We start from the raw sequence: 20,241 nt of genomic DNA, 5'->3' as shown, positions 1-20,241 counted from the left end.
ATTTTCATTTGTTGCCTTTTCATTTCAATGGCGCTGTGATATATTTCTTGTTATAACAATTAAAGAACGTGGCGGTTGTTGAAAGTGTTTCCTATGACATTTTCCTACGACATTTTCAGGTGATAGCACGAGAAAAAGAGCTTTCAAATGCATACAAACTCGATCTATTGCCGATCATCCAATAACCCTGACGGAATGGCAAATAAAATAAAATTCCGCCGCTTTTCGAGGACTTATATCGCAATCACGTTTCGTAACAGCCAAGCGAGGTTTTACCTTAGCGTTTAAGTCACCACCGACATTTGGCCGCGCAACTATTCTAAGCTCATTCATTTTGACTTAAGGAGGGGGCGAGCGCGGACGCAGGCCCCCACTACCAGAAATTGTACGGTCGAGTTACTGACGTTTGCAGTAATCGCAGAGGTCAGTAACTCAAAGAAATTAAATAAAAAAATTTGATCACAACGTCAAAATAAATTGCACGTATTTGCCCCTACTAATGTCTACGGCCATACCACGATGAACACACCCGTTCTCGTCTGATCACGGAAGTTAAGCATCGTCGGGCCGGGATAGTACTTGGATGGGGGACCGCCTGGGAACTCCCGGTGTCGTAGGCTTTTCATTTTCATTTGTTGCCTTTTCATTTCAATGGCGCTGTGATATATTTCTTGTTATAACAATTAAGGAACGTGGCGGTTGTTGAAAGTGTTTCCTATGACATTTTCCTACGACATTTTCAGGTGATAGCACGAGAAAAAGAGCTTCAAAATGCATACAAACTCGATCTATTGCCGATCATCCAATAACCCTGACGGAATGGCAAATAAAATAAAATTCCGCCGCTTTCCGAGGACTTATATCGCAATCACGTTTCGTAACAGCCAAGCGAGGTTTTACCTTAGCGTTTAAGTCACCACCGACATTTGGCCGCGCAACTATTCTAAGCTCATTCATTTTGACTTAAGGAGGGGGCGAGCGCGGACGCAGGCCCCCACTACCAGAAATTGTACGGTCGAGTTACTGACGTTTGCAGTAATCGCAGAGGTCAGTAACTCAAAGAAATTAAATAAAAAAATTTGATCACAACGTCAAAATAAATTGCACGTATTTGTCCCTACTAATGTCTACGGCCATACCACGATGAACACACCCGTTCTCGTCTGATCACGGAAGTTAAGCATCGTCGGGCCGGGATAGTACTTGGATGGGCCCGCCTGGGAACTCCCGGTGTCGTAGGCTTTTCATTTTCATTTGTGGCCTTTTCATTTCAATGGCGCTGTGATATATTTCTTGTTATAACAATTAAGGAACGTGGCGGTTGTTGAAAGTGTTTCCTATGACATTTTCCTACGACATTTTCAGGTGATAGCACGAGAAAAAAGAGCTTTCAAATGCATACAAACTCGATCTATTGCCGATCATCCAATAACCCTGACGGAATGGCAAATAAAATAAAATTCCGCCGCCTTCCGAGGACTTATATCGCAATCACGTTTCGTAACAGCCAAGCGAGGTTTTACCTTAGCGTTTAAGTCACCACCGACATTTGGCCGCGCAACTATTCTAAGCTCATTCATTTTGACTTAAGGAGGGGGCGAGCGCGGACGCAGGCCCCCACTACCAGAAATTGTACGGTCGAGTTACTGACGTTTGCAGTAATCGCAGAGGTCAGTAACTCAAAGAAATTAAATAAAAAAATTTGATCACAACGTCAAAATAAATTGCACGTATTTGTCCCTACTAATGTCTACGGCCATACCACGATGAACACACCCGTTCTCGTCTGATCACGGAAGTTAAGCATCGTCGGGCCGGGATAGTACTTGGATGGGCCCGCCTGGGAACTCCCGGTGTCGTAGGCTTTTCATTTTCATTTGTGGCCTTTTCATTTCAATGGCGCTGTGATATATTTCTTGTTATAACAATTAACGAACGTGGCGGTTGTTGAAAGTGTTTCCTATGACATTTTCCTACGACATTTTCAGGTGATAGCACGAGAAAAAAGAGCTTTCAAATGCATACAAACTCGATCTATTGCCGATCATCCAATAACCCTGACGGAATGGCAAATAAAATAAAATTCCGCCGCCTTCCGAGGACTTATATCGCAATCACGTTTCGTAACAGCCAAGCGAGGTTTTACCTTAGCGTTTAAGTCACCACCGACATTTGGCCGCGCAACTATTCTAAGCTCATTCATTTTGACTTAAGGAGGGGGCGAGCGCGGACGCAGGCCCCCACTACCAGAAATTGTACGGTCGAGTTTCTGACGTTTGCAGTAATCGCAGAGGTCAGTAACTCAAAGAAATTAAATAAAAAAATTTGATCACAACGTCAAAATAAATTGCACGTATTTGCCCCTACTAATGTCTACGGCCATACCACGATGAACACACCCGTTCTCGTCTGATCACGGAATTAAGCATCGTCGGGCCGGGATAGTACTTGGATGGGGGACCGCCTGGGAACTCCCGGTGTCGTAGGCTTTTCATTTTCATTTGTGGCCTTTTCATTTCAATGGCGCTGTGATATATTTCTTGTTATAACAATTAAGGAACGTGGCGGTTGCTGAAAGTGTTTCCTATGACATTTTCCTACGACATTTTCAGGTGATAGCACGAGAAAAAAGAGCTTTCAAATGCATACAAACTCGATCTATTGCCGATCATCCAATAACCCTGACGGAATGGCAAATAAAATAAAATTCCGCCGCCTTCCGAGGACTTATATCGCAATCACGTTTCGTAACAGCCAAGCGAGGTTTTACCTTAGCGTTTAAGTCACCACCGACATTTGGCCGCGCAACTATTCTAAGCTCATTCATTTTGACTTAAGGAGGGGGCGAGCGCGGACGCAGGCCCCCACTACCAGAAATTGTACGGTCGAGTTACTGACGTTTGCAGTAATCGCAGAGGTCAGTAACTCAAAGAAATTAAATAAAAAAATTTGATCACAACGTCAAAATAAATTGCACGTATTTGCCCCTACTAATGTCTACGGCCATACCACGATGAACACACCCGTCCTCGTCTGATCACGGAAGTTAAGCATCGTCGGGCCGGGATAGTACTTGGATGGGGAACCGCCTGGGAACTCCCGGTGTCGTAGGCTTTTCATTTTCATTTGTTGCCTTTTCATTTCAATGGCGCTGTGATATATTTCTTGTTATAACAATTAAGGAACGTGGCGGTTGTTGAAAGTGTTTCCTATGACATTTTCCTACGACATTTTCAGGTGATAGTACGAGAAAAAAGAGCTTTCAAATGCATACAAACTCGATCTATTATCGATCATCCAATAACCCTGACGGAATGGCAAATAAAATAAAATTCCGCCGCCTTCCGAGGACTTATATCGCAATCACGTTTCGTAACAGCCAAGCGAGGTTTTACCTTAGCGTTTAAGTCACCACCGACATTTGGCCGCGCAACTATTCTAAGCTCATTCATTTTGACTTAAGGAGGGGGCGAGCGCGGACGCAGGCCCCCACTACCAGAAATTGTAAGGTCGAGTTACTGACGTTTGCAGTAATCGCAGAGGTCAGTAACTCAAAGAAATTAAATAAAAAAATTTGATCACAACGTCAAAATAAATTGCACGTATTTGCCCCTACTAATGTCTACGGCCATACCACGATGAACACACCCGTTCTCGTCTGATCACGGAAGTTAAGCATCGTCGGGCCGGGATAGTACTGGGATGGGGGACCGCCTGGGAACTCCCGGTGTCGTAGGCTTTTCATTTTCATTTGTTGCCTTTTCATTTCAATGGCGCTGTGATATATTTCTTGTTATAACAATTAAGGAACGTGGCGGTTGTTGAAAGTGTTTCCTATGACATTTTCCTACGACATTTTCAGGTGATAGTACAAGAAAAAAGAGCTTTCAAATGCATACAAACTCGATCTATTGCCGATCATCCAATAACCCTGACGGAATGGCAAATAAAATAAAATTCCGCCGCCTTCCGAGGACTTATATCGCAATCACGTTTCGTAACAGCCAAGCGAGGTTTTACCTTAGCGTTTAAGTCACCACCGACATTTGGCCGCGCAACTATTCTAAGCTCATTCATTTTGACTTAAGGAGGGGGCGAGCGCGGACGCAGGCCCCCACTACCAGAAATTGTACGGTCGAATTACTGACGTTTGCAGTAATCGCAGAGGTCAGTAACTCAAAGAAATTAAATAAAAATATTTGATCACAACGTCAAAATAAATTGCACGTATTTGCCCCTACTAATGTCTACGGCCATACCACGATGAACACACCCGTTCTCGTCTGATCACAGAAGTTAAGCATCGTCGGGCCGGGATAGTACTTGGATGGGGGACCGCCTGTGAACTCCCGCTGTCGTAGGCTTTTCATTTTCATTTGTTGCCTTTTCATTTCAATGGCGCTGTGATATATTTCTTGTTATAACAATTAAGGAACGTGGCGGTTGTTGAAAGTGTTTCCTATGACATTTTCCTACGACATTTTCAGGTGATAGTACGAGAAAAAAGAGCTTTCAAATGCATACAAACTCGATCTATTGCCGATCATCCAATAACCCTGACGGAATGGCAAATAAAATAAAATTCCGCCGCCTTCCGAGGACTTATATCGCAATCACGTTTCGTAACAGCCAAGCGAGGTTTTACCTTAGCGTTTAAGTCACCACCGACATTTGGCCGCGCAACTATTCTAAGCTCATTCATTTTGACTTAAGGAGGGGGCGAGCGCGGACGCAGGCCCCCACTACCAGAAATTGTACGGTCGAGTTACTGACGTTTGCAGTAATCGCAGAGGTCAGTAACTCAAAGAAATTAAATAAAAAAATTTGATCACAACGTCAAAATAAATTGCACGTATTTGCCCCTACTAAAGTCTACGGCCATACCACGATGAACACACCCGTTCTCGTCTGATCACGGAAGTTAAGCATCGTCGGGCCGGGATAGTACTTGGATGGGGGACCGCCTGGGAACTCCCGGTGTCGTAGGCTTTTCATTTTCATTTGTTGCCTTTTCATTTCAATGGCGCTGTGATATATTTCTTGTTATAACAATTAAGGAACGTGGCGGTTGTTGAAAGTGTTTCCTATGACATTTTCCTACGACATTTTCAGGTGATAGTACGAGAAAAAAGAGCTTTCAAATGCATACAAACTCGATCTATTGCCGATCATCCAATAACCCTGACGGAATGGCAAATAAAATAAAATTCCGCCGCCTTCCGAGGACTTATATCGCAATCACGTTTCGTAACAGCCAAGCGAGGTTTTACCTTAGCGTTTAAGTCACCACCGACATTTGGCCGCGCAACTATTCTAAGCTTATTCATTTTGACTTAAGGAGAGGGCGAGCGCGGACGCAGGCCCCCACTACCAGAAATTGTACGGTCGAGTTACTGACGTTTGCAGTAATCGCAGAGGTCAGTAACTCAAAGAAATTAAATAAAAAAATTTGATCACAACGTCAAAATAAATTGCACGTATTTGCCCCTACTAATGTCTACGGCCATACCACGATGAACACACCCGTTCTCGTCTGATCACGGAAGTTAAGCATCGTCGGCCCGGGATAGTACTTGGATGGGGGACCGCCTGTGAACTCCCGGTGTCGTAGGCTTTTCATTTTCATTTGTTGCCTTTTCATTTCAATGGCGCTGTGATATATTTCTTGTTATAACAATTAGGGAACGTGGCGGTTGTTGAAAGTGTTTCCTATGACATTTTCCTACGACATTTTCAGGTGATAGTACGAGAAAAAAGAGCTTTCAAATGCATACAAACTCGATCTATTGCCGATCATCCAATAACCCTGACGGAATGGCAAATAAAATAACATTCCGCCGCCTTCCGAGGACTTATATCGCAATCACGTTTCGTAACAGCCAAGCGAGGTTTTACCTTAGCGTTTAAGTCACCACCGACATTTGGCCGCGCAACTATTCTAAGCTCATTCATTTTGACTTAAGGAGGGGGCGAGCGCGGACGCAGGCCCCCACTACCAGAAATTGTACGGTCGAGTTACTGACGTTTGCAGTAATCGCAGAGGTCAGTAACTCAAAGAAATTAAATAAAAAAATTTGATCACAACGTCAAAATAAATTGCACGTATTTGCCCCTACTAATGTCTACGGCCATACCACGATGAACACACCCGTTCTCGTCTGATCACGGAAGTAAAGCATCGTCGGGCCGGGATAGTACTTGGATGGGGGACCGCCTGGGAACTCCCGGTGTCGTAGGCTTTTCATTTTCATTTGTTGCCTTTTCATTTCAATGGCGCTGTGATATATTTCTTGTTATAACAATTAAGGAACGTGGCGGTTGTTGAAAGTGTTTCCTATGACATTTTCTTACGACATTTTCAGGTGATAGTACGAGAAAAAAGAGCTTTCAAATGCATACAAACTCGATCTATTGCCGATCATCCAATAACCCTGACGGAATGGCAAATAAAATAAAATTCCGCCGCCTTCCGAGGACTTATATCGCAATCACGTTTCGTAACAGCCAAGCGAGGTTTTACCTTAGCGTTTAAGTCACCACCGACATTTGGCCGCGCAACTATTCTAAGCTCATTCATTTTGACTTAAGGAGGGGGCGAGCGCGGACGCAGGCCCCCACTACCAGAAATTGTACGGTCGAGTTACTGACGTTTGCAGTAATCGCAGAGGTCAGTAACTCAAAGAAATTAAATAAAAAAATTTGATCACAACGTCAAAATAAATTGCACGTATTTGTCCCTACTAATGTCTACGGCCATACCACGATGAACACACCCGTTCTCGTCTGATCACGGAAGTTAAGCATCGTCGGGCCGGGATAGTACTTGGATGGGGAACCGCCTGGGAACTCCCGGTGTCGTAGGCTTTTCATTTTCATTTGTTGCCTTTTCATTTCAATGGCGCTGTGATATATTTCTTGTTATAACAATTAAGGAACGTGGCGGTTGTTGAAAATGTTTCCTATGACATTTTCCTACGACATTTTCAGGTGATAGTACGAGAAAAAAGAGCTTTCAAATGCATACAAACTCGATCTATTGCCGATCATCCAATAACCCTGACGGAATGGCAAATAAAATAAAATTCCGCCGCCTTCCGAGGACTTATATCGCAATCACGTTTCGTAACAGCCAAGCGAGGTTTTACCTTAGCGTTTAAGTCACCACCGACATTTGGCCGCGCAACTATTCTAAGCTCATTCATTTTGACTTAAGGAGGGGGCGAGCGCGGACGCAGGCCCCCACTACCAGAAATTGTACGGTCGAGTTACTGACGTTTGCAGTAATCGCAGAGGTCAGTAACTCAAAGAAATTAAATAAAAAAATTTGATCACAACGTCAAAATAAATTGCACGTATTTGCCCCTACTAATGTCTACGGCCATACCACGATGAACACACCCGTTCTCGTCTGATCACGGAAGTTAAGCATCGTCGGGCCGGGATAGTACTTGGATGGGGGACCGCCTGGGAACTCCCGGTGTCGTAGGCTTTTCATTTTCATTTGTTGCCTTTTCATTTCAATGGCGCTGTGATATATTTCTTGTTATAACAATTAGGGAACGTGGCGGTTGTTGAAAGTGTTTCCTATGACATTTTCCTACGATATTTTCAGGTGATAGTACGAGAAAAAAGAGCTTTCAAATGCATACAAACTCGATCTATTGCCGATCATCCAATAACCCTGACGGAATGGCAAATAAAATAAAATTCCGCCGCCTTCCGAGGACTTATATCGCAATCACGTTTCGTAACAGCCAAGCGAGGTTTTACCTTAGCGTTTAAGTCACCACCGACATTTGGCCGCGCAACTATTCTAAGCTCATTCATTTTGACTTAAGGAGGGGGCGAGCGCGGACGCAGGCCCCCACTACCAGAAATTGTACGGTCGAGTTACTGACGTTTGCAGTAATCGCAGAGGTCAGTAACTCAAAGAAATTAAATAAAAAAATTTGATCACAACGTCAAAATAAATTGCACGTATTTGCCCCTACTAATGTCTACGGCCATACCACGATGAACACACCCGTTCTCGTCTGATCACGGAAGTTAAGCATCGTCGGGCCGGGATAGTACTTGGATGGGGGACCGCCTGGGAACTTCCGGTGTCGTAGGCTTTTCATTTTCATTTGTTGCCTTTTCATTTCAATGGCGCTGTGATATATTTTTTGTTATAACAATTAGGGAACGTGGCGGTTGTTTAAAGTGTTTCCTATGACATTTTCCTACGACATTTTCAGGTGATAGTACGAGAAAAAAGAGCTTTCAAATGCATACAAACTCGATCTATTGCCGATCATCCAATAACCCTGACGGAATGGCAAATAAAATAAAATTCCGCCGCCTTCCGAGGACTTATATCGCAATCACGTTTCGTAACAGCCAAGCGAGGTTTTACCTTAGCGTTTAAGTCACCACCGACATTTGGCCGCGCAACTATTCTAAGCTCATTCATTTTGACTTAAGGAGGGGGCGAGCGCGGACGCAGACCCACACTACCAGAAATTGTACGGTCGAGTTACTGACGTTTGCAGTAATCGCAGAGGTCAGTAACTCAAAGAAATTAAATAAAAAAATTTGATCACAACGTCAAAATAAATTGCACGTATTTGCCCCTACTAATGTCTACGGCCATACCACGATGAACACACCCGTTCTCGTCTGATCACGGAAGTTAAGCATCGTCGGGCCGGGATAGTACTTGGATGGGGGACCGCCTGGGAACTCCCGGTGTCGTAGGCTTTTCATTTTCATTTGTTGCCTTTTCATTTCAATGGCGCTGTGATATATTTCTTGTTATAACAATTAAGGAACGTGGCGGTTGTTGAAAGTGTTTCCTATGACATTTTCCTACGACATTTTCAGGTGATAGTACGAGAAAAAAGAGCTTTCAAATGCATACAAACTCGATCTATTGCCGATCATCCAATAACCCTGACGGAATGGAAAATAAAATAAAATTCCGCCGCCTTCCGAGGACTTATATCGCAATCACGTTTCGTAACAGCCAAGCGAGGTTTTACCTTAGCGTTTAAGTCACCACCGACATTTGGCCGCGCAACTATTCTAAGCTCATTCATTTTGACTTAAGGAGGGGGCGAGCGCGGACGCAGGCCCCCACTACCAGAAATTGTACGGTCGAGTTACTGACGTTTGCAGTAATCGCAGAGGTCAGTAACTCAAAGAAATTAAATAAAAAAATTTGATCACAACGTCAAAATAAATTGCACGTATTTGCCCCTACTAATGTCTACGGCCATACCACGATGAACACACCCGTTCTCGTCTGATCACGGAAGTTAAGCATCGTCGGGCCGGGATAGTACTTGGATGGGGGACCGCCTGGGAACTCCCGGTGTCGTAGGCTTTTCATTTTCATTTGTTGCCTTTTCATTTCAATGGCGCTGTGATATATTTCTTGTTATAACAATTAGGGAACGTGGCGGTTGTTGAAAGTGTTTCCTATGACATTTTCCTACGATATTTTCAGGTGATAGTACGAGAAAAAAGAGCTTACAAATGCATACAAACTCGATCTATTGCCGATCATCCAATAACCCTGACGGAATGGCAAATAAAATAAAATTCCGCCGCCTTCCGAGGACTTATATCGCAATCACGTTTCGTAACAGCCAAGCGAGGTTTTACCTTAGCGTTTAAGTCACCACCGACATTTGGCCGCGCAACTATTCTAAGCTCATTCATTTTGACTTAAGGAGGGGGCGAGCGCGGACGCAGGCCCCCACTACCAGAAATTGTACGGTCGAGTTACTGACGTTTGCAGTAATCGCAGAGGTCAGTAACTCAAAGAAATTAAATAAAAAAATTTGATCACAACGTCAAAATAAATTGCACGTATTTGCCCCTACTAATGTCTACGGCCATACCACGATGAACACACCCGTTCTCGTCTGATCACGGAAGTTAAGCATCGTCGGGCCGGGATAGTACTTGGATGGGGGACCGCCTGGGAACTTCCGGTGTCGTAGGCTTTTCATTTTCATTTGTTGCCTTTTCATTTCAATGGCGCTGTGATATATTTTTTGTTATAACAATTAGGGAACGTGGCGGTTGTTTAAAGTGTTTCCTATGACATTTTCCTACGACATTTTCAGGTGATAGTACGAGAAAAAAGAGCTTTCAAATGCATACAAACTCGATCTATTGCCGATCATCCAATAACCCTGACGGAATGGCAAATAAAATAACATTCCGCCGCCTTCCGAGGACTTATATCGCAATCACGTTTCGTAACAGCCAAGCGTGGTTTTACCTTAGCGTTTAAGTCACCACCGACATTTGGCCGCGCAACTATTCTAAGCTCATTCATTTTGACTTAAGGAGGGGGCGAGCGCGGACGCAGACCCCCACTACCAGAAATTGTACGGTCGAGTTACTGACGTTTGCAGTAATCGCAGAGGTCAGTAACTCAAAGAAATTAAATAAAAAAATTTGATCACAACGTCAAAATAAATTGCACGTATTTGCCCCTACTAATGTCTACGGCCATACCACGATGAACACACCCGTTCTCGTCTGATCACGGAAGTTAAGCATCGTCTGGCCGGGATAGTACTTGGATGGGGAACCGCCTGGGAACTCCCGGTGTCGTAGGCTTTTCATTTTCATTTGTTGCCTTTTCATTTCAATGGTGCTGTGATATATTTCTTGTTATAACTATTAGGGAACGTGGCGGTTGTTGAAAGTGTTTCCTATGACATTTTCCTACGACATTTTCAGGTGATAATACGAGAAAAAAGAGCTTTCAAATGCATACAAACTCGATCTATTGCCGATCATCCAATAACCCTGACGGAATGGCAAATAAAATAAAATTTCGCCGCCTTCCGAGGACTTATATCGCAATCACGTTTCGTAACAGCCAAGCGAGGTTTTACCTTAGCGTTTAAGTCACCACCGACATTTGGCCGCGCAACTATTCTAAGCTCATTCATTTTGACTTAAGGAGGGGGCGAGCGCGGACGCAGGCCCCCACTACCAGAAATTGTACGGTCGAGTTACTGACGTTTGCAGTAATCGCAGAGGTCAGTAACTCAAAGAAATTAAATAAAAAAATTTGATCACAACGTCAAAATAAATTGCACGTATTTGCCCCTACTAATGTCTACGGCCATACCACGATGAACACACCCGTTCTCGTCTGATCACGGAAGTTAAGCATCGTCGGGCCGGGATAGTACTTGGATGGGGGACCGCCTGGGAACTCCCGGTGTCGCAGGCTTTTCATTTTCATTTGTTGCCTTTTCATTTCAATGGCGCTGTGATATATTTCTTGTTATAACAATTAGGGAACGTGGCGGTTGTTGAAAGTGTTTCCTATGACATTTTCCTACGACATTTTCAGGTGATAGTACGAGAAAAAAGAGCTTTCAAATGCATTCAAACTCGATCTATTGCCGATCATCCAATAACCCTGACGGAATGGCAAATAAAATAAAATTCCGCCGCCTTCCGAGGACTTATATCGCAATCACGTTTCGTAACAGCCAAGCGAGGTTTTACCTTAGCGTTTAAGTCACCACCGACATTTGGCCGCGCAACTATTCTAAGCTCATTCATTTTGACTTAAGGAGGGGGCGAGCGCGGACGCAGGCCCCCACTACCAGAAACTGTACGGTCGAGTTACTGACGTTTGCAGTAATCGCAGAGGTCAGTAACTCAAAGAAATTAAATAAAAAAATTTGATCACAACGTCAAAATAAATTGCACGTATTTGCCCCTACTAATGTCTACGGCCATACCACGATGAACACACCCGTTCTCGTCTGATCACGGAAGTTAAGCATCGTCGGGCCGGGATAGTACTTGGATGGGGGACCGCCCGGGAACTTCCGGTGTCGTAGGCTTTTCATTTTTATTTGTTGCCTTTTCATTTCAATGGCGCTGTGATATATTTTTTGTTATAACAATTAGGGAACGTGGCGGTTGTTTAAAGTGTTTCCTATGACATTTTCCTACGACATTTTCAGGTGATAGTACGAGAAAAAAGAGCTTTCAAATGCATACAAACTCGATCTATTGCCGATCATCCAATAACCCTGACGGAATGGCAAATAAAATAAAATTCCGCCGCCTTCCGAGGACTTATATCGCAATCACGTTTCGTAACAGCCAAGCGAGGTTTTACCTTAGCGTTTAAGTCACCACCGACATTTGGCCGCGCAACTATTCTAAGTTCATTCATTTTGACTTAAGGAGGGGGCGAGCGCGGACGCAGGCCCCCACTACCAGAAATTGTACGGTCGAGTTACTGACGTTTGCAGTAATCGCAGAGGTCAGTAACTCAAAGAAATTAAATAAAAAAATTTGATCACAACGTCAAAATAAATTGCACGTATTTGACCCTACTAATGTCTACGGCCATACCACGATGAACACACCCGTTCTCGTCTGATCACGGAAGTTAAGCATCGTCGGCCCGGATAGTACTTGGATGGGGGACCGCCTGGGAACTCCCGGTGTCGTAGGCTTTTCATTTTCATTTGTTGCCTTTTCATTTCAATGGCGCTGTGATATATTTCTTGTTATAACAATTAAGGAACGTGGCGGTTGTTGAAAGTGTTTCCTATGACATTTTCCTACGACATTTTCAGGTGATAGTACGAGAAAAAAGAGCTTTCAAATGCATACAAACTCGATCTATTGCCGATCATCCAATAACCCTGACGGAATGGCAAATAAAATAAAATTCCGCCGCCTTCCGAGGACTTATATCGCAATCACGTTTCGTAACAGCCAAGCGAGGTTTTACCTTAGCGTTTAAGTCACCACCGACATTTGGCCGCGCAACTATTCTAAGCTCATTCATTTTGACTTAAGGAGGGGGCGAGCGCGGACGCAGGCCCCCACTACCAGAAATTGTACGGTCGAGTTACTGACGTTTGCAGTAATCGCAGAGGTCAGTAACTCAAAGAAATTAAATAAAAAAATTTGATCACAACGTCAAAATAAATTGCACGTATTTGCCCCCACTAATGTCTACGGCCATACCACGATGAACACACCCGTTCTCGTCTGATCACGGAAGTTAAGCATCGTTGGGCCGGGATAGTACTTGGATGGGGGACCGCCTGGGAACTCCCGGTGTCGTAGGCTTTTCATTTTCATTTGTTGCCTTTTCATTTCAATGGCGCTGTGATATATTTCTTGTTATAACAATTAAGGAACGTGGCGGTTGTTGAAAGTGTTTCCTATGACATTTTCCTACGACATTTTCAGGTGATAGTACGAGAAAAAAGAGCTTTCAAATGCATACAAACTCGATCTATTGCCGATCATCCAATAACCCTGACGGAATGGCAAATAAAATAAAATTCCGCCGCCTTCCGAGGACTTATATCGCAATCACGTTTCGTAACAGCCAAGCGAGGTTTTACCTTAGCGTTTAAGTCACCACCGACATTTGGCCGCGCAACTATTCTAAGCTCATTCATTTTGACTTAAGGAGGGGGCGAGCGCGGACGCAGGCCCCCACTACCAGAAATTGTACGGTCGAGTTACTGACGTTTGCAGTAATCACAGAGGTCAGTAACTCAAAGAAATTAAATAAAAAAATTTGATCACAACGTCAAAATAAATTGCACGTATTTGCCCCTACTAATGTCTACGGCCATACCACGATGAACACACCCGTTCTCGTCTGATCACGGAAGTTAAGCATCGTCGGGCCGGGATAGTACTTGGATGGGGGACCGCCTGGGAACTCCCGGTGTCGTAGGCTTTTCATTTTCATTTGTTGCCTTTTCATTTCAATGGCGCTGTGATATATTTCTTGTTATAACAATTAAGGAACGTGGCGGTTGTTGAAAGTGTTTCCTATGACATTTTCCTACGACATTTTCAGGTGATAGTACCAGAAAAAAGAGCTTTCAAATGCATACAAACTCGATCTATTGCCGATCATCCAATAACCCTGACGGAATGGCAAATAAAATAAAATTCCGCCGCCTTCCGAGGACTTATATCGCAATCACGTTTCGTAACAGCCAAGCGAGGTTTTACCTTAGCGTTTAAGTCACCACCGACATTTGGCCGCGCAACTATTCTAAGCTCATTCATTTTGACTTAAGGAGGGGGCGAGCGCGGACGCAGGCCCCCACTACCAGAAATTGTACGGTCGAGTTACTGACGTTTGCAGTAATCGCAGAGGTCAGTAACTCAAAGAAATTAAATAAAAAAATTTGATCACAACGTCAAAATAAATTGCACGTATTTGCCCCTACTAATGTCTACGGCCATACCACGATGAACACACCCGTTCCCGTCTGATTACGGAAGTTAAGCATCGTCGGGCTGGGATAGTACTTGGATGGGGGACCGCCTGGGAACTCCCGGTGTCGTAGGCTTTTCTTTTTCATTTGTTGCCTTTTCATTTCAATGGCACTGTGATATATTTCTTGTTATAACAATTAAGGAACGTGGCGGTTGTTGAAAGTGTTTCCTATGACATTTTCCTACGACATTTTCAGGTGATAGTACGAGAAAAAAGAGCTTTCAAATGCATACAAACTCGATCTATTGCCGATCATCCAATAACCCTGACGGAATGGCAAATAAAATAAAATTCCGCCGCCTTCCGAGGACTTATATCGCGATCACGTTTCGTAACAGCCAAGCGAGGTTTTACCTTAGCGTTTAAGTCACCACCGACATTTGGCCGCGCAACTATTCTAAGCTCATTCATTTTGACTTAAGGAGGGGGCGAGCGCGGACGCAGGCCCCCACTACCAGAAATTGTACGGTCGAGTTACTGACGTTTGCAGTAATCGCAGAGGTCAGTAACTCAAAGAAATTAAATAAAAAAATTTGATCACAACGTCAAAATAAATTGCACGTATTTGCCCCTACTAATGTCTACGGCCATACCACGATGAACACACCCGTTCTCGTCTGATCACGGAAGTTAAGCATCGTCGGGCCGGGATAATACTTGGATGGGGGACCGCCTGGGAACTCCCGGTGTCGTAGGCTTTTCATTTTCATTTGTTGCCTTTTCATTTCAATGGCGCTGTGATATATTTCTTGTTATAACAATTAAGGAACGTGGCGGTTGTTGAAAGTGTTTCCTATGACATTTTCCTACGACATTTTCAGGTGATAGTACGAGAAAAAAGAGCTTTCAAATGCATACAAACTCGATCTATTGCCGATCATCCAATAACCCTGACGGAATGGCAAATAAAATAAAATTCCGCCGCCTTCCGAGGACTTATATCGCAATCACGTTTCGTAACAGCCAAGCGAGGTTTTACCTTAGCGTTTAAGTCACCACCGACATTTGGCCGCGCAACTATTCTAAGCTCATTCATTTTGACTTAAGGAGGGGGCGAGCGCGGACGCAGGCCCCCACTACCAGAAATTGTACGGTCGAGTTACTGACGTTTGCAGTAATCGCAGAGGTCAGTAACTCAAAGAAATTAAATAAAAAAATTTGATCACAACGTTAAAATAAATTGCACGTATTTGCCCCTACTAATGTCTACGGCCATACCACGATGAACACACCCGTTCTCGTCTGATCACGGAAGTTAAGCATCGTCGGGCCGGGATAGTACTTGGATGGGGGACCGCCTGGGAACTCCCGGTGTCGTAGGCTTTTCATTTTCATTTGTTGCCTTTTCATTTCAATAGCGCTGTGATATATTTCTTGTTATAACAATTAGGGAACGTGGCGGTTGTTGAAAGTGTTTCCTATGACATTTTCCTACGACATTTTCAGGTGATAGTACGAGAAAAAAGAGCTTTCAAATGCATACAAACTCGATCTATTGCCGATCATCCAATAACCCTGACGGAATGGCAAATAAAATAAAATTCCGCCGCCTTCCGAGGACTTATATCGCAATCACGTTTCGTAACAGCCAAGCGAGGTTTTACCTTAGCGTTTAAGTCACCACCGACATTTGGCCGCGCAACTATTCTAAGCTCATTCATTTTGACTTAAGGAGGGGGCGAGCGCGGACGCAGGCCCCCACTACCAGAAATTGTACGGTCGAGTTACTAACGTTTGCAGTAATCGCAGAGGTCAGTAACTCAAAGAAATTAAATAAAAAAATTTGATCACAACGTCAAAATAAATTGCACGTATTTGCCCCTACTAATGTCTACGGCCATACCACGATGAACACACCCGTTCTCGTCTGATCACGGAAGTTAAGCATCGTCGGGCCGGGATAGTACTTGGATGGGGGACCGCCTGGAAACTCCCGGTGTCGTAGGCTTTTCATTTTCATTTGTTGCCTTTTCATTTCAATGGCGCTGTGATATATTTCTTGTTATAACAATTAAGGAACGTGGCGGTTGTTGAAAGTGTTTCCTGTGACATTTTCCTACGACATTTTCAGGTAATAGTACGAGAAAAAAGAGCTTTCAAATGCATACAAACTCGATCTATTGCCGATCATCCAATAACCCTGACGGAATGGCAAATAAAATAAAATTCCGCCGCCTTCCTAGGACTTATATTGCAATCACGTTTCGTAACAGCCAAGCGAGGTTTTACCTTAGCGTTTAAGTCACCACCGACATTTGGCCGCGCAACTATTCTAAGCTCATTCATTTTGACTTAAGGAGGGGGCGAGCGCGGACGCAGGCCCCCACTACCAGAAATTGTACGGTCGAGTTACTGACGTTTGCAGTAATCGCAGAGGTCAGTAACTCAAAGAAATTAAATAAAAAAATTTGATCACAACGTCAAAATAAATTGCACGTATTTGCCCCTACTAATGTCTACGGCCATACCACGATGAACACACCCGTTCTCGTCTGATCACGGAAGTTAAGCATCGTCGGGCCGGGATAGTACTTGGATGGGGAACCGCCTGGGAACTCCCGGTGTCGTAGGCTTTTCATTTTCATTTGTTGCCTTTTCATTTGAATGGCGCTGTGATATATTTCTTGTTATAACAATTAAGGAACGTTGCGGTTGTTGAAAGTGTTTCCTATGACATTTTCCTACGACATTTTCAGGTGATAGTACGAGAAAAAAGAGCTTTCAAATGCATACAAACTCGATCTATTGCCGATCATCCAATAACCCTGACGGAATGGCAAATAAAATAAAATTCCGCCACCTTCCGAGGACTTATATCGCAATCACGTTTCGTAACAGCCAAGCGAGGTTTTACCTTAGCGTTTAAGTCACCACCGACATTTGGCCGCGCAACTATTCTAAGCTCATTCATTTTGACTTAAGGAGGGGGCGAGCGCGGACGCACGCCCCCACTACCAGAAATTGTACGGTCGAGTTACTGACGTTTGCAGTAATCGCAGAGGTCAGTAACTCAAAGAAATTAAATAAAAAAATTTGATCACAACGTCAAAATAAATTGCACGTATTTGCCCCTACTAATGTCTACGGCCATACCACGATGAACACACCCGTTCCCGTCTGATTACGGAAGTTAAGCATCGTCGGGCTGGGATAGTACTTGGATGGGGGACCGCCTGGGAACTCCCGGTGTCGTAGGCTTTTCATTTTCATTTGTTGCCTTTTCATTTCAATGGCGCTGTGATATATTTCTTGTTATAACAATTAAGGAACGTGGCGGTTGTTGAAAGTGTTTCCTATGACATTTTCCTACGACATTTTCAGGTGATAGTACGAGAAAAAAGAGCTTTCAAATGCATACAAACTCGATCTATTGCCGATCATCCAATAACCCTGACGGAATGGCAAATAAAATAAAATTCCGCCGCCTTCCGAGGACTTATATCGCAATCACGTTTCGTAACAGCCAAGCGAGGTTTTACCTTAGCGTTTAAGTCACCACCGACATTTGGCCGCGCAACTATTCTAAGCTCATTCATTCTGACTTAAGGAGGGGGCGAGCGCGGACGCAGGCCCCCTCTACCAGAAATTGTACGGTCGAGTTACTGACGTTTGCAGTAATCGCAGAGGTCAGTAACTCAAAGAAATTAAATAAAAAAATTTGATCACAACGTCAAAATAAATTGCACGTATTTGCCCCTACTAATGTCTACGGCCATACCACGATGAACACACCCGTCCTCGTCTGATCACGGAAGTTAAGCATCGTCGGGCCGGGATAGTACTTGGATGGGGGACCGCCTGTGAACTCCCGGTGTCGTAGGCTTTTCATTTTCATTTGTTGCCTTTTCATTTCAAGGGCGCTGTGATATATTTCTTGTTATAACAATTAAGGAACGTGGCGGTTGTTGAAAGTGTTTCCTATGACATTTTCCTACGACATTTTCAGGTGATAGTACGAGAAAAAAGAGCTTTCAAATGCATACAAACTCGATCTATTGTTGATCATCCAATAACCCTGACGGAATGGCAAATAAAATAAAATTCCGCCGCCTTCCGAGGACTTATATCGCAATCACGTTTCGTAACAGCCAAGCGAGGTTTTACCTTAGCGTTTAAGTCACCACCGACATTTGGCCGCGCAACTATTCTAAGCTCATTCATTTTGACTTAAGGAGGGGCGAACGCGGACGCAGGCCCCCACTACCAGAAATTGTACGGTCGAGTTACTGACGTTTGCAGTAATCGCAGAGGTCAGTAACTCAAAGAAATTAAATAAAAAAATTTGATCACAACGTCAAAATAAATTGCACGTATTTGCCCCTACTAATGTCTACGGCCATACCACGATGAACACACCCGTTCTCGTCTGATCACGGAAGTTAAGCATCGTCGGGCCGGGATAGTACTTGGATGGGGGACCGCCTGGGAACTCCCGGTGTCGTAGGCTTTTCATTTTCATTTGTTGCCTTTTCATTTCAATGGCGCTGTGATATATTTCTTGTTATAACAATTAAGGAACGTGGCGGTTGTTGAAAGTGTTTCCTATGACATTTTCCTACGACATTTTCAGGTGATAGTACGAGAAAAAAGAGCTTTCAAATGCATACAAACTCGATCTATTGCCGATCATCCAATAACCCTGACGGAATGGCAAATAAAATAAAATTCCGCCGCCTTCCGAGGACTTATATCGCAATCACGTTTCGTAACAGCCAAGCGAGGTTTTGCCTTAGCGTTTAAGTCACCACCGACATTTGGCCGCGCAACTATTCTAAGCTCATTCATTTTGACTTAAGGAGGGGCGAGCGCGGACGCAGGCCCCCACTACCAGAAATTGTACGGTCGAGTTACTGACGTTTGGAGTAATCGCAGAGGTCAGTAACTCAAAGAAATTAAATAAAAAAATTTGATCACAACGTCAAAATAAATTGCACGTATTTGCCCCTACTAATGTCTACGGCCATACCACGATGAACACACCCGTTCTCGTCTGATCACGGAAGTTAAGCATCGTCGGGCCGGGATAGTACTGGGATGGGGGACCGCCTGGGAACTCCCGGTGTCGTAGGCTTTTCATTTTCATTTGTTGCCTTTTCATTTCAATGGCGCTGTGATATATTTTTTGTTATAACAATTAAGGAACGTGGCGGTTGTTGAAAGTGTTTCCTATGACATTTTCCTACGACATTGTCAGGTGATAGTACGAGAAAAAAGAGCTTTCAAATGCATACAAACTCGATCTATTGCCGATCATCCAATAACCCTGACGGAATGGCAAATAAAATAAAATTCCGCCGCCTTCCGAGGACTTATATCGCAATCACGTTTCGTAACAGCCAAGCGAGGTTTTACCTTAGCGTTTAAGTCACCACCGACATTTGGCCGCGCAACTATTCTAAGCTCATTCATTTTGACTTAAGGAGGGGCGAGCGCGGACGCAGGCCCCCACTACCAGAAATTGTACGGTCGAGTTACTGACGTTTGCAGTAATCGCAGAGGTCAGTAACTCAAAGAAATTAAATAAAAAAATTTGATCACAACGTCAAAATAAATTGCACGTATTTGCCCCTACTAATGTCTACGGCCATACCACGATGAACACACCCGTTCTCGTCTGATCACGGAAGTTAAGCATCGTCGGGCCGGGATAGTACTTGGATGGGGGACCGCCTGGGAACTCCCGGTGTCGTAGGCTTTTCATTTTCATTTGTTGCCTTTTCATTTCAATGGCGCTGTGATATATTTTTTGTTATAACAATTAAGGAACGTGGCGGTTGTTGAAAGTGTTTCCTATGACATTTTCCTACGACATTTTCAGGTGATAGTACGAGAAAAAAGAGCTTTCAAATGCATACAAACTCGATCTATTGCCGATCATCCAATAACCCTGACGGAATGGCAAATAAAATAAAATTCCGCCGCCTTCCGAGGACTTATATCGCAATCACGTT

General features: G+C 43.9%; 1 protein-coding gene and 32 non-coding genes across 33 annotated transcripts in view; 32 read left to right on the top strand and 1 right to left on the bottom strand.

Moving 5' to 3' along the window:
- LOC130657260 (histone H2B, gonadal-like) overlaps positions 1–20,241 on the bottom strand; it is a 96,680-nt gene that overhangs the window by 1,572 nt on the left and 74,867 nt on the right. The window lies entirely within an intron of this gene.
- On the top strand, positions 502–620 carry LOC130658777 (5S ribosomal RNA). Its single transcript, XR_008985989.1, has one exon. It is a non-coding gene; the product is annotated as a 5S ribosomal RNA (ribosomal RNA).
- On the top strand, positions 1,126–1,242 carry LOC130659310 (5S ribosomal RNA). Its single transcript, XR_008986522.1, has one exon. It is a non-coding gene; the product is annotated as a 5S ribosomal RNA (ribosomal RNA).
- Positions 1,749–1,865, top strand: LOC130659309 (5S ribosomal RNA). The gene has a single exon (XR_008986521.1). It is a non-coding gene; the product is annotated as a 5S ribosomal RNA (ribosomal RNA).
- LOC130659383 (5S ribosomal RNA) lies at positions 2,372–2,489 on the top strand. Its single transcript, XR_008986594.1, has one exon. It is a non-coding gene; the product is annotated as a 5S ribosomal RNA (ribosomal RNA).
- LOC130659166 (5S ribosomal RNA) lies at positions 2,996–3,114 on the top strand. The gene has a single exon (XR_008986378.1). It is a non-coding gene; the product is annotated as a 5S ribosomal RNA (ribosomal RNA).
- On the top strand, positions 3,621–3,739 carry LOC130660439 (5S ribosomal RNA). Its single transcript, XR_008987639.1, has one exon. It is a non-coding gene; the product is annotated as a 5S ribosomal RNA (ribosomal RNA).
- LOC130659416 (5S ribosomal RNA) lies at positions 4,246–4,364 on the top strand. The gene has a single exon (XR_008986627.1). It is a non-coding gene; the product is annotated as a 5S ribosomal RNA (ribosomal RNA).
- LOC130658776 (5S ribosomal RNA) lies at positions 4,871–4,989 on the top strand. Its single transcript, XR_008985988.1, has one exon. It is a non-coding gene; the product is annotated as a 5S ribosomal RNA (ribosomal RNA).
- LOC130659243 (5S ribosomal RNA) lies at positions 5,496–5,614 on the top strand. Its single transcript, XR_008986455.1, has one exon. It is a non-coding gene; the product is annotated as a 5S ribosomal RNA (ribosomal RNA).
- On the top strand, positions 6,121–6,239 carry LOC130658896 (5S ribosomal RNA). The gene has a single exon (XR_008986108.1). It is a non-coding gene; the product is annotated as a 5S ribosomal RNA (ribosomal RNA).
- Positions 6,746–6,864, top strand: LOC130658854 (5S ribosomal RNA). Its single transcript, XR_008986066.1, has one exon. It is a non-coding gene; the product is annotated as a 5S ribosomal RNA (ribosomal RNA).
- LOC130658775 (5S ribosomal RNA) lies at positions 7,371–7,489 on the top strand. Its single transcript, XR_008985987.1, has one exon. It is a non-coding gene; the product is annotated as a 5S ribosomal RNA (ribosomal RNA).
- On the top strand, positions 7,996–8,114 carry LOC130658826 (5S ribosomal RNA). Its single transcript, XR_008986039.1, has one exon. It is a non-coding gene; the product is annotated as a 5S ribosomal RNA (ribosomal RNA).
- Positions 8,621–8,739, top strand: LOC130658773 (5S ribosomal RNA). The gene has a single exon (XR_008985986.1). It is a non-coding gene; the product is annotated as a 5S ribosomal RNA (ribosomal RNA).
- On the top strand, positions 9,246–9,364 carry LOC130658772 (5S ribosomal RNA). Its single transcript, XR_008985985.1, has one exon. It is a non-coding gene; the product is annotated as a 5S ribosomal RNA (ribosomal RNA).
- LOC130658825 (5S ribosomal RNA) lies at positions 9,871–9,989 on the top strand. Its single transcript, XR_008986038.1, has one exon. It is a non-coding gene; the product is annotated as a 5S ribosomal RNA (ribosomal RNA).
- LOC130659266 (5S ribosomal RNA) lies at positions 10,496–10,614 on the top strand. Its single transcript, XR_008986478.1, has one exon. It is a non-coding gene; the product is annotated as a 5S ribosomal RNA (ribosomal RNA).
- LOC130659013 (5S ribosomal RNA) lies at positions 11,121–11,239 on the top strand. Its single transcript, XR_008986225.1, has one exon. It is a non-coding gene; the product is annotated as a 5S ribosomal RNA (ribosomal RNA).
- Positions 11,746–11,864, top strand: LOC130658938 (5S ribosomal RNA). The gene has a single exon (XR_008986151.1). It is a non-coding gene; the product is annotated as a 5S ribosomal RNA (ribosomal RNA).
- LOC130659333 (5S ribosomal RNA) lies at positions 12,371–12,488 on the top strand. The gene has a single exon (XR_008986545.1). It is a non-coding gene; the product is annotated as a 5S ribosomal RNA (ribosomal RNA).
- LOC130658111 (5S ribosomal RNA) lies at positions 12,995–13,113 on the top strand. The gene has a single exon (XR_008985328.1). It is a non-coding gene; the product is annotated as a 5S ribosomal RNA (ribosomal RNA).
- LOC130658771 (5S ribosomal RNA) lies at positions 13,620–13,738 on the top strand. The gene has a single exon (XR_008985984.1). It is a non-coding gene; the product is annotated as a 5S ribosomal RNA (ribosomal RNA).
- Positions 14,245–14,363, top strand: LOC130659027 (5S ribosomal RNA). The gene has a single exon (XR_008986239.1). It is a non-coding gene; the product is annotated as a 5S ribosomal RNA (ribosomal RNA).
- LOC130659030 (5S ribosomal RNA) lies at positions 14,870–14,988 on the top strand. The gene has a single exon (XR_008986241.1). It is a non-coding gene; the product is annotated as a 5S ribosomal RNA (ribosomal RNA).
- On the top strand, positions 15,495–15,613 carry LOC130658770 (5S ribosomal RNA). Its single transcript, XR_008985983.1, has one exon. It is a non-coding gene; the product is annotated as a 5S ribosomal RNA (ribosomal RNA).
- LOC130659022 (5S ribosomal RNA) lies at positions 16,120–16,238 on the top strand. Its single transcript, XR_008986234.1, has one exon. It is a non-coding gene; the product is annotated as a 5S ribosomal RNA (ribosomal RNA).
- On the top strand, positions 16,745–16,863 carry LOC130658853 (5S ribosomal RNA). The gene has a single exon (XR_008986065.1). It is a non-coding gene; the product is annotated as a 5S ribosomal RNA (ribosomal RNA).
- On the top strand, positions 17,370–17,488 carry LOC130659025 (5S ribosomal RNA). Its single transcript, XR_008986237.1, has one exon. It is a non-coding gene; the product is annotated as a 5S ribosomal RNA (ribosomal RNA).
- On the top strand, positions 17,995–18,113 carry LOC130659183 (5S ribosomal RNA). Its single transcript, XR_008986394.1, has one exon. It is a non-coding gene; the product is annotated as a 5S ribosomal RNA (ribosomal RNA).
- LOC130658768 (5S ribosomal RNA) lies at positions 18,619–18,737 on the top strand. Its single transcript, XR_008985981.1, has one exon. It is a non-coding gene; the product is annotated as a 5S ribosomal RNA (ribosomal RNA).
- LOC130660317 (5S ribosomal RNA) lies at positions 19,243–19,361 on the top strand. Its single transcript, XR_008987517.1, has one exon. It is a non-coding gene; the product is annotated as a 5S ribosomal RNA (ribosomal RNA).
- On the top strand, positions 19,867–19,985 carry LOC130658767 (5S ribosomal RNA). Its single transcript, XR_008985979.1, has one exon. It is a non-coding gene; the product is annotated as a 5S ribosomal RNA (ribosomal RNA).

Source organism: Hydractinia symbiolongicarpus, chromosome 9 (assembly GCF_029227915.1).
Source record: "Hydractinia symbiolongicarpus strain clone_291-10 chromosome 9, HSymV2.1, whole genome shotgun sequence".
In the NCBI taxonomy this organism is placed as follows: Eukaryota; Metazoa; Cnidaria; class Hydrozoa; order Anthoathecata; family Hydractiniidae; genus Hydractinia; species Hydractinia symbiolongicarpus.
Note: the sequence above shows the minus strand (reverse complement) of the source record. Positions and strands in the feature narration are given on the sequence as shown.